General features: G+C 45.0%; 1 protein-coding gene across 5 annotated transcripts in view; it reads right to left on the reverse strand.

The window, feature by feature from the left end:
* Positions 1–12,789, reverse strand: part of LOC144829111 (cyclic AMP-dependent transcription factor ATF-7-like) — a 741,502-nt gene that overhangs the window by 380,303 nt on the left and 348,410 nt on the right. The window lies entirely within an intron of this gene.

Below are 12,789 nucleotides of genomic sequence, written 5' to 3' on the forward strand. Positions count from 1 at the left end.
TAAGGACAGATGGGAGACACTGAAAGGGGAATCTATAACGGAGAAAGGCTGGACTAAAATCCATGAAGGGGATAAGCAGGTGAGATTGAATGCACGGTTCAAGCTGATTCAAATTAATTATATACACCAGACATACCTCACCCCAAGGATGCTACAGAAGATTTACCCTGAACGCTCAGGGCAATGCCCCAGATGTGGGGAAGTGGAGGCTGTGTTCATTCATTGGGTTTGGTCTTGCCCAGGGCTCCAAATATATAGGGATGATGTCTTGGTTGCGTTGGGAGAAGCGACGGAGTGGTTAATACCACGGGAGATACGGGTGGTTCTACTGGGTTTTACTACCCCGACCCAAAAATAAGAATCTTAGTAGGAAGTTTGTCCTGCTGTGACTAGTGTTGGCAAAACACCAGATAGCCATTTTCTGGCTACATCGCAAGCCACCCCAAAAGGTGCAATGGGTAAGGGATGTGAAGGAGTGGGCGAGGGCGGAGGTGATTCGGATTAAACAGATCAGACATGACGAAAAGCTAGAAGATGATCTGAGGGCATGGAGGGTGATGATAGAAGACCTTAAAATAAGGGAGGGGATGAGGAACCACGGGAGGAGGCTACTGGTATTATACAGTCAGGTGGTGAACCGGGAGGCGATTGAGGGACAGCGGTGAACACCCATCTTCGATATGTTGGATAGCAGAGACCCAGATTTTATATTATAGAGAAGCATACCGACATGGGGAGGGAGGGGGGGTACAGTTGTGGGTGGGGGAGGGAGTTTAGAGTATTTTGTTATAGGAATGGATTTAGATGTAATGAAGACTTGGAACAGGCACTTAAGCTTCATGTAAATGAGGATTGATATCATAGATATCACGTCGTTGGGGCTAAGCTGTTCATTACGGAATTAATGCATAGCTGTGGAACGTAATTAATCCAGTTAGTCTCGTGTCTAAGATTATATGACAACACTTAGTGTATAACTCCGAGAATGTACTAATGTCATCTAAATGTTAATAAAGATATGTATATTTAAAAAAAAATCATTGCATTCATGAAGGGTGAGAGGGAGCTCTATGTAGCCGCAAGGCAGCTGAGCGCTACACAAGGTCAAAGGCAAACACATAATTAATGAGCAATTGGAGGGGTGGCTGGACTCGGAGCAGAAGTGGACTGTTTCAAAACTGTAAACAGCTCACAGTATCATGAGGAACAAAAGTATAGCGAGTCACATACAAAGTGGGCAGGGACTTCTCCACCCTGCTAAGCTTATTAATTTAAAGCATTGGCATACTGCATTAAGATAACTTCAGGACAGGTGAATTAGCAAACCGCTTTTGCGTGCCAGTTTAAAGACCAGGAAAGTTGAAATATGGTGGGAGTCGGTACTATTAACTCTTCAAGTTGGTGACAGAATCCTGCTGCACGATGGATGCTTTGTACCACTTTTCTCGATTAACTACATTTTAAAATAATAAATTGGTTATAACAGACAGAGGTTAATAAGTCAGAATGGGGGTGTAAAACCTATACAACCACTCCAGACTTGGCTTTATCTAACTTCTGTGGAAAGTGTATATGTGGGACTGCCAACTTATCTACCTAGTGCCAGGACAAGATAAATGCCTTCAAACTACTTCTCAGAAGGCATGGAAGCTGACCACTTATTGAGTACAAGTGTCGCATAACACAACAGTGTAGCTCACAAAAGACTCAAGGCTAACACACAATACCGAAACAACAAACTTTGTTCTACCGTATGGAAAATCAGACAAGCTACACAAAGGCAAAGAAGGAACACAGCCTTCCTTCCCTCAACGCAGACAATCAAAACAATACTCTGCATGGAGTCACATGACTGAGCTAGCAGGCAACAAATACCACCACGCTGGCTCTGGATTCCCAATGCCGCAATGTCCACAATAACAGCACTGAACATTAGGCTAATACTTAGACTTGGAATTTTCCACCAGACATGTAAAAGGCAAGACACAGATGTATACTAAACAATCCAGCCCCATAAAAACCCTAAAGGGGGCAACAAACTCTAACTCAATAGAATAGCAAACAAAAGCCAAAACTAGTACCTTTGACAATGCTTGTGTGACAATCGCTCGAGGTCTATACATTATTATTGGCAAATTCTGCTATCACCACACTTTAATGAACAAGGCAGATGCAGAGTATTGCTTTTGCATATACCTCACAAAGTCGTATTATGTATCTTATTGTGCCAACAGATAGAGCTCAGTACATCACAACGCTAACTGGTGAGTCACTGTATGCTATTCTTGAGCAAGATAATTTGTCATTACATTCCCTTTTGGAAATAACTGAGGCATTGTCTGTCTAGTGCATCTGTGTAACCAGTACCACTCCCTGTCCGTCCTTTGTTCCAACAGGGATGGATATGCAAATCTGGTCCTGCCCTGGTCGGATAGAAATGTGGAGCCCTCACTTCCACTGATGAATAAAATGAGGCAGCAGGAGGCACATATCTAGTTCACAGTACAGTCACAGGCTTATTCCAGTTAAGCAGTGACTGGCCTCTGAACACAAACACCTCCCCTGAACTAGACTGATTCATTCACAACTTCGCTCCATCGCGCTGGTGGCAAGTTACTGGGGTGGTAGATAGGCTTTTCACTACACGGAAATAAAGGATGAGAGGGAAATAGGAGGGGAAGGAAGGAGCCTAAAAGGGCACCTGCAGCGAGTAAAAAAACCTATTACAACCATTTTAGTGAAACATTGGAGCCAAGTGAGAAGGGCGTTGCTGTCCGGAGGACCACAATGCAGACACCTCGGTGCTCCCCTCTAAATATTGGGAGTCTGGGCCCAGCTTGCCCATGCCAAACCCTGTGTATGCTTGTACATCGGCGGGACATGAGACAACTGTAGTTCTTTTGCTCAATAACATGGGCACTGCGGGCCAGCACTGACTGAACCATTGTGCCATTACTAAAACGTTGTGCCAAAATCTGGAACACTACACCTACCTTGGCATTCCTGTGGCATAGAGCCATCACCATACCCTTCTGCAAAAGGCCGGGGCACTCCCTTTTCAAAGCTTCATGAATGTTCACTTGAAAAACGTATAGCTGGTGGGGCCGGGGGCCAGTTTATCTTTCCTTGCATGAGGACTGAGAATGTTATAATGCATTTATTTTTAAGAGTCACCCGCGCTCAGCTTCATTGAAGAGTTTTTCAAAGGAGGTATCTGCTATCTTAGCGTCTGTCAGTACACAAAAGGGAAGGGAATTGTCAGCAGTGCCCAGCAATGTCAAAGTCCTGGTAAACTGTTATTCCAATCAGAACGTGTCTGCTGTTTCAAAATCACTTTAGTTCTTTCTTTTGCGTCTTCCTCTTCTCACTAATCTGACAGATCGTTTAGTCTACCAGCCGTCCTTAAAGTTTACCCACAGTCCATCCTTCCGAATCTGAGAACCTTGTGAGAAATAACATTATCCTCATTTGACACAAACTTTACTACCCTTGATTCTCCCAATCATTGTTCTCTTTTTAAAGTGTAGGTGTTGTTGAAATTGTAAAAAGGTGCCAACAATGAATCAACAGGGATCAGCACCTGACCGACACAAGGTGAGTTGCATCATCATATCGTACTTCAAGGGGAACAGGAGGCATAGTCTTTTTTCTGTCAAAACATGTTTCTTCCGTAATTCATCAGATAAACTTAATTTACGTTATGGGGAATCAGCTTCTCCTAATCCATTGCAGAGGTCGTCCAGCAAAGGGCCAGATGCATAGGATATTTCAGGCTATCCACATAAAATGAATGTACATATAGTGAATCTATAAGGGCTTATTTATATGGTGTTTATCTTGGAAACCTGGCCTGAATCCGGCTTTCCTGCAAACATACTGGACACATCTGCCGTTGACTTTCTCCCATTCTTAGCTTGTAGATGGCAAGCAAACTAGTGGCAGGTCAGGTACCCGTTTTTTTTTTAATAGTTGCTTAACCGAAGCATTTTGTACCCTAAACCCTGCATGAAGACTTGCTACACACAAAATCCCCTTTCTCTAGCGGATATCCCCAGTTCCTTAAACCCTTCGCTGCTGAGGCACTGACTATGTGCCAATAGAAGGTTAGGAAAATAAGAGATACTGGGGGATTAACCGTCACAAAAAAGGCAACCCTATCCTACTCTTACTCACTGGTGCATTCCTTTTCTTATAGTGTTGGTACATTCCACACAACTGAGGGGAGCGGAGGAGGACGAAATGTGTGTCAGAATCATCTCATGAAAGCGAGTTTTGCTTAAGGGGGAAAGTTCAAGAGCTGAAATCCAAAAATGTATTTATTAGTGTTTTTATATAGCACGAACCTGGGCAGCAGAGCGCTTTACATAATATATAAACAAATACCCAGAGAAATATACAATATGCTGCGTTACAATACTTAAGCTTCAATTCGTTCAATAGAGCTCAGATATACCCATCTCTAAATAGCTATACATTAGCTACAGATATTAGTATCATTTCAGAAAAATATTCAATTTCAGTAGGGAATCAACAGTCAATCCGATGGCAGCTAGCAGCAGGTCACCAGGACCGGGCCTAGGGCCACAACCCCTGGATCTTACGGCACAGCTCTCCGCTTCTCCTACTCATCTTTAATGTTGAATGACCTCCGTCCACCTCCTATAAATATTTGCACTAAGTATGACCCTGAGTTTATCACAGATTCCTCATCTTCTGAATGTTCGCATTGCAAGGCTACCTCTGGTGTACCCTCTGGTGTACAATACAACTCATTGTAGTAAACAGAAACATCCTAAGACAACTACAATAGCACTTACCAATGTTCGTTCACTTGGAAAGCACAGACAGGAAATATCAGATCTAGTCAGGGATAGGAATATTGATATACTGTTCATGACTGAGACATGGCTGGCTAGTACGTCCGACCCAGATCTCGTCATTGCGGCCCCAAGTGGATTTAAGGTCCACCGACAGGATAGACAGGGCAAAAGAGGGGGCGGACTAGCTATAATTGCATGCAACACTTTTAAAATACGGACTTTCCCGATACCCTCTCTCACCTGCGAAGCTTTGCAATTTGCCATCAATCTGTCATCTTCGCATAATTTCAGAGGTCTGCTCTTATATAGACGACCAGGAGCACGTTCTGGATTCCTCTCTGAATTAGGCACTATCCTGGAAACTTTGGCAACTGAAGAGTCATTAACGGTACTTGGTGATTTTAATTTTAATTTAGATAAAATAGATGACTGTGATAGGCTCTCTCTTTTATCTGACATGGAAATTTTGGGGCTTCCTCAATTGGTTAATCGTCCTACTCATGATGCCGGTCATACCTTGGACGGTATCTTTTCCAACTTAGAGGACATCCATATAACCGATATCCTCCCGCTCCCTTGGTCTGACCATCATGTAATTCTAGGTACAATTATAACCAATGAGGTCTCCACTGTTCGCGTATCCGCCCCTAGTCGCAAACCTTTTAAGGCTTGGAAAGATATTAATAACTCAAGCCTTAAACTCCTACTTGACAGCACCCAGCACCCAGCCTATTTTATCTACTGACCCTAACACTGCTATTAAGCAATACCAGGATTGGTTAGGTCATGCTACAAACTCACTGGTTGCTCTCAAATTAGTAACTAGAAACAGGAATGTCCCCTCAGCACCATGGTTTACCGAAGAACTAAGGAATCAGAAACAACTTTGTAGGAATAGGGAGAGGCATTGGCGGAAACTTTATGATGAAGGAAGTAAAAACCGCTATAAGGAGATGCTCGCTAAGTACAAATCTATGATCATAAGTGCTAAAAGGAAGTATTTTAGCGAGCAAATAGAGAAAGCAAAGAATTCTAACAAGCTTCTCTATGATATCACTAAGCAGTTAGCAGGAAACACTCCTGATTGAAATCCTCCCCCTTCCCAATCCCTTTGTGATGCATTAGCAAATTTCTTTTTCACAAAAGTTAATGATATTTATTTAGCTTTTTCCTCGAACACCAACCATGGTACACATATTGGACATTCCTTTTCCTCCGACTCTTTATTTACTCAGTTTAGTGATATCACGGAGGCCCAAACTAGGGACATTATAAATTCCATCAAATCCGGATCAGCCTTGGATCCATGTCCTTTTAAAATTCTTCCCCTGATCATGGACTCCCTGATTCCGGTTATTACTCAAATTTGTAATTCTATGTTTAGATCAGAAATGTATCCAAACATACTAAAAAAAACTCTTTTGAAACCACTCCTAAAAAAACAACTCCTAGATAAAGCGGATTTGAAAAATTATCGACCAATAGCCAATCTTCCATTTCTGGCAAAAGTCGTAGAAAAAGCAATGAATTCCCAGTTATCAGAATTTATTGAGGAACATCACCAACTGGACGGGACCCAATTTGGGTTCCGTAAGTTCCATGGCACAGAAACCGCCTTGATCAAAGCTGCCGATGACATCAGAGTCATTCGAGATCAAGGAGGATCAGCGTTACTAGTGCTATTGGATCTCTCTGCAGCATTCGACACGGTCGACCACTTGATTCTGGTCGACCGTGTCAAAAAAATGGGTATCCAACAGACAGCCAAGAGCCTATTGGCCTCCTTTCTGAACGATAGAACTCAGGCGATTACCCTGGGACCATTCCAGTCGGCTAACCTGTCTCTGCCGTGTGGGGTTCCACAAGGTTCATCCCTTAGTCCGACACTTTTTAATATCTACGTGTCGGACCTAGCTAAAACCATCAAAGCACATGGGATGAACCTTACCTCATAAGCAGATGACACTCAGTTAGTCCTGGCCATTAAAAATGATGGAGAAAGAGTAGCCGAGGGTTTCAAAGTAGGTATGTTGGCAATTGGAGACTGGATGTCTTCCAATTGTCTAAAACTTAATTCCGAAAAGACGGAAGTTGTCTTATTTGGACAACTAACCCCAAGCTGGTCTCCTGCTTGGTGGCCAACATCTTTCGGAATCCTGCCTAAACCAGTTTCTAAGGTTAGGAACCTTGGAGTTGTTTTTGACAATGACCTTAATTTTGTTGCCCATGCCAATCAGACAGCGGCCACAGCTTTCCATAAGCTACGATTGGTGAAAAAAATTCTTCCTTTCCTGCCAGAGAGTGCAGGCAAAACCCTTATAAGCTCCCTAGTGCTATCCTCACTGGATTACTGCAATGGCTTATTTGCCAATGCCCAGACCCGTGTAATTAATAAAATGCAGACTATACAGAATGCGGCTGCCAGGCTTCTTTCTAGAACTCCCAAGCACAAACCCATTGCCGATACAATCAGAGGCTATCACTGGCTCCCAATTAGAAACCGCATTAAGTTCAAGACGCTATGCATTGTATATAAATCATTACACAAACAAGGACCCCAGTTTCTTAGAGACCAGTTGACACCTTACTGCCCCTCGAGACTACTTCGATCCTCCACTCTCAACGAATTAGTGGTGCCACGCACCAAGACTGTCTCCTGGGGAGATCGCCGCTTTTTGGTCGCGGCTCCAAAACACATTACCTCAGTCCATTAGGACCAGCCCCTCCCTCTTTTCATTCTGCAAAAAACTGAAAACGTGATTGTTTAACCAGTGATTTTCTAGAAATTCAGTCGTGGAGAATTTTAGCAGAAGTAGCAGCGCGGAGACGCCCACGGGCAATTGTTCGCGCTTAACTAAATTTCATTAATAAATAAATAAAATAAGTGGAAATGTTAGAATAGCTTGCATACGAGTTCTTTGAGAGTCTCGGTAGAAGGATTTTTCCACTAAGGAAGAATGGAATCCTGTAAGTTAGGCACAGCCCCCAAGAGGGACTGCCTTGGGATTTCATTTAAAGCGTACTGCCTCCCTTAAGCGAGCGAAAGTCTCCGGAAATGGGTAATTTTTTAGCTAAGTACTACGTAGTTTAAGAATGAAGTACTTTATCAAGTGTAAAGGTCAGATTAAACAAACTCCTGGCTTTGATACGAAACAAAGTCAACAAAGCTAACCTACAGCTCTCTTAATATGACATGCAAGGGATAATGCAGCCTTTGCTCTGTTGGAGTGAGCTGAAAAAAATCAATGCAAGACTTCCTGAAGTAAAGATGATTTTTCTTCAAGTTAAAGGAACGAATGAATGAAACTTCCGATTCAATTGAACCTGGACTTATAGAGGGGTTGCCCAGGCCTCGAAGATGGTGATGACATGGTGCTGGAGCATCCACTCTACAGTAGTGGAGATGCCTGCTCAGGTTGTATGACGTCTGAGTAAGAATGTCAGTGCTCCATGATACACCAAAACATCTCAGATAATGTATCCTTTACATTTGTCCAATTTCAGCGACAAAGAAGAGAGTGATGATTCTGTTTGTTTGTTAAAAGGGGTTGTAACACCGTCTATGCAGACCTGAAAACAGGTAAAAAAAACATTTACAACTAAAAAGATCACCCAGAAATGTAGCAAGTTAGCATGGAGCGATGTATCTGATCTGCCAAACAAAGGATTCATGGGGATAATCATGCAGTGTGCCCGCACCCTTCACCTGAGGTCTGATGAGTGCATATGACTGTAATCTAATGTTCTGTTAAGTTAGAAAAGGCTTCCAAACGGTACCGGAGTGAATCAGTGGGCATTTTCAGGACAGAAACAGACGGCAGGACTAGAAACACTGCTGGAATTACAAGGCTGTCAAGGGGTTCTTTAGAAACCGGTCCAAAGTCTTTTCAATGAACAATAATATGTCAGGGGGTAGGGAGGGGGAGGGCTCAGAGATGATAGAAGTTAGGGAGGCAAAGTGGATATTTAGGTTCGGGAAAGAGAGGTTGCAGGAGGGAGCCTTTTGAGAGGTGTGGTCCAGAAAAAATACAATAAACTGGAACAATCTTGATTGTATAATATTGTCTTAAAGTCACAGTAAACCCAAGCTAGGGAGCGGGCTTGAGCAGAATGCTCTGTTAACTTCCATGACAAGCAGGGTTTGCAGCGCACTTTCTGCTGCCTCAAATGTACAAGTTACATACGTTCGTTAACACCATCTGGTACAGACTTTATGTGCTTGCAGATTCTTTACCGTAGAATATTCGCATGTCTCAGACTAGATCCAGAACGTTTTTGAGCAATTCTTCTTGTGCGCCAGTTGTTGGCGTCGTTCGGGTCTGCGCGGCGCTATCCGCACCGGAAGTGACATGCGCGGTGCCTGTATAGAAGCTACCCCAGCGTGCGGGCCTCCAATCTGGACTATTTTTTTCCACACCAGAAGCACAGAGCCTGGCTGAGGAAGAGTGCCAGGTGTGCCAAAAGAGGATTTTTAATTTAGAGAATTCCGTCCACAGAACTGGGAGAATGGGAGGGTAAGTAAGGAATCTGCAGCTAGATAGTCTCTCTACAAGATAAAGCATTACCGTAGGTAAGGAACTTGTTAATTTGAATAGAGACTTCTAACCACAGATCCCTTACCCTAAAATAGATACCAAAGCAATCTCTCTCCTGGAGGACCGAACTAGCAAAGTGCCCTTCTCGCCAGAGCGGTCAATAGTGGCAGTAGTGTTTGTGAAATTCGTGCAGTAATGCCCACGTAGATGCCTGACTGATACCAAAGACTGGGACTCCTCTAGCTAATGCAGTGGTTGCAGCTGTGGCTTTGGTAAGAGTGAGCTCTAAAGCCTTCAGGGGGCAGTCTCTTTGCCATTGTGTAGCAAGTCTTAATACAGATGATGGTCAATCTAGAGAAGGTTCTCATTTGAACTGCCTTTTCTTTCTGTGCCCCTGCAAATCCAACATAGAGTCGATCCAGAAATCTTTGGTACAATCAATATAGAATAGTGCCCTTTTTTTAAACCAGGTAGTGAAGTCTCTCCTCTTCTTTAGAAGGATGAGGATAGAAAGGGGGGGGGGGGGGGTTTAGTATGCAGGGTAATGTTTTGCCCGACATGAAAAGATTTTACCACCTTTGGTAAAAAGGTTCCAGTCCTTAGAACCAGTTTGTCTGGGGAAAATGAAGTGTAGGGAGGGTTACGGAGAGTGCTTGTAACTTGCTAACCCCCCTGAGGAAGGAAACAACTAATTTAGATCCAATTGGGGCATAATGAAAGGCGTAGGATGAAACAGATGCTGTAAACCTTTAAGGAGTCTAGTCCCAATAGATGATTTAAACAGGGAAAGTTGGCCCGGCAACCGTACAGAGGCAAAAATGGAGGCAGATTTCCTTTGACTGTGCCCAAAGCAAAGCCCTGCCAGCCAGGGAGAGAACAAACAAGGGAACTTAAGTCAAAGACTGCAGTAAGAGGATCAACTGTTTTAGAAGTACACCTAGCCACCAACGTGTCCCATCAGCAGGCAGTGGAGGAACAACTGGCTGCAAGAATGACTTCACACAATTCAGGAGAGAGATCTCACACACTCAACTGTCATTGTTTGATCTCCCTGCATGAAGATGGATAGAGGTGTAGTACTCAGCCCTGTTGTTGCGACAGAACATCTTCCCAAAGGGGTAGCCTGTCTGAAGGGGATAACTTGGTCCAGTCGTTCATGATCTTCCTGAGAACTCTGGACAGGAGTGGTATTGGAGGAAATGCATACAGGAGTCCTGAGTTCCACTTAAGATAAACATTTGTCTCAGAGCAAAAGCCGCCTTGGAAACTTCAGTGCACAGACGTGCTGACATTGCGCGTCATCGGCGGTGGTAAATAGATCTAACCAAGGCTCTCTCAAAACTCGGAAGATACTTTGCAATACATCCGGGTGGAGACATCATTCGTGATCCGCCAGGCATTGATGGCCTAGTTCGCCCACTATGGCGTTCAGAGAGTTCGCCAGGTGTTGGACCACTACTGAAATACCCTGATGTTCCAGCCATGCCCCGAGACACAAGACCTCCTGACAAAGGGTCCGCAACCCCACCCCTCCATGCTTGTTGCAGTACTACGTGACGGTGGTGTTGTCAGTGAAATTCCTTGATCACAGGAAGAAAAGATTTCAATGCCAGTTGATCACTCTCAATTGCAACAGATTGATGCAGCGTTAAGACTCCACTTGAGACCGGGATCCTCTGATCTCCATCTCACTGAGGTGGCCGACCCATCCCAGGAGTGACACATCTGCCACCACTGTGAGCTCTGGGTGGGGTAGAGAGAGAGGTCTGCCGCTGACCCAATCACAATCCATGAGCCACAACCACAGGTCTTTTCTAGTTCCCTCTGATATCTGGACAAGGTTGGAGAGATTTCCTTGATTCTGTTCCTACTAGGTCTTCACATCCCACTGCAGAGACCGCATATTCTAAGCCACATATTTTACCAACCGGATGCAGGAGGTGATGAGACCCAGCAGCTTCGGAGTCAGTCTCACCAAAATCCAGGATAGAGGCTGAAATATCAGAATCATAGCCCGAATATCCTGAACCTGCTGTTGAGGATGAAAGCCCTAAACTGCATTATATTCCGTAAAGCTCCAATTGAAGGGAGCATCTGAAAGGGAGGTGAGACTTCGACATGTTGATAGTAAACCCCAACGAATGCTAGAGATCCTCCGCAGTCTGGCTATTGAAGCTGGACTTGCCCCTGGCAGTCGTCGTCTCTCACCTCTAATTGTAGAAGTAGGGGAGGACTGGAAGCCCTGACCTCCGCAGAAATGCTGCAACCACCTCCATCACCTTGGTGGACCCCCCGAGGGGCACTGATAAGACCGAAGGGGAGCACAGCAAACTGATAATGCTCCTGGCCCACTGAGACTTGCAAGTAACATCTGTGGGCAGGCAGGACGGAAACGTGGAAATAAGCGTCCAGTAAGTCCAATGCTACCATCCAGTCACAAGGGTCGAGAACAGACTAGACTTGAGCCAGGGTGAGCAGCTTCAATTTTTCCTTTTTCAAGAAGTAGTTAAGAGGGCGCATAACTAGGATAGGACGGAAGCCTCCATCCTTCTTTGGCACCAGAAACTAGTGGGAATAGCAACTATGACCTGCTTCTGATGCTGGCACCCTCTCAATGGCTTTTTTGGCCAGAAGGGCCAGTACCTCCTGTTCCAAGAGCCCAAGGTGGTCCTCCGTCGACCGATCTGGGGATGGAGGGAGTGGCGGGGGTTTGTTGGAATTCGAGGACTTAACCCTGTTGGTCTATCTGAGGCACCCATTTCTCTGACGTTTTGACCTTCCATTGGTGCAAATGGTGTCGGAATCTGCCACAGACCAGGTGCCCATGTTGGATTGACGGCAAACTAAAGAGTCTTCATGGGGCTGGTGGGTGGGCTTCGGTGAAGCAGATTGGGCAAACCTCAGGCTGTGGGCCCCATGAGGTGGGGCTGTCTTCAATTCTGGCAGTGTGCGACTGGTAGAAGCCAGAAGCGACGTAGGTCGGGCACTGTATCAGAGCCATTCGACACCACCGATAAGCATTGATGCCACCAAGAACAGCGCCACCGGAATGTCCCGGGAGGATGTTGGGAAGTCGTGGCAGGGGCAGATCCATCTACTGATCCTATGAGGTCGACTGGCCACAAAAGTGACCTCACCAGTGGAGCTCCAGTAGAAGACCCTTCCAAACCCATGGCCACCATGGGTGTTCTTGAGAGGTTTGATCACCCAAAAATAAGGCTCATGGTCGCATAAAATTCTAGGAGTTGGGGTGAGGTCCATTCAGGCTCCAGTAAACTTGGGGAAGTGCAGCACAGACCCAGTTTCCGATGCTGGCTGCTAAGGGACCAACTGCGAGAGGCATCGGGATTAGTGTCATCGTTCCCTCACGTCGTCCAAGGAATGGGAGCGACGCAGAGAAGTCGAAGAGGGTTTCGACTTCTTGGACTTCTCCT

The sequence above is a fragment of the Lissotriton helveticus genome, chromosome 1_1 (genome assembly GCF_964261635.1).
Source record: "Lissotriton helveticus chromosome 1_1, aLisHel1.1, whole genome shotgun sequence".
Taxonomy (NCBI): Eukaryota; Metazoa; Chordata; class Amphibia; order Caudata; family Salamandridae; genus Lissotriton; species Lissotriton helveticus.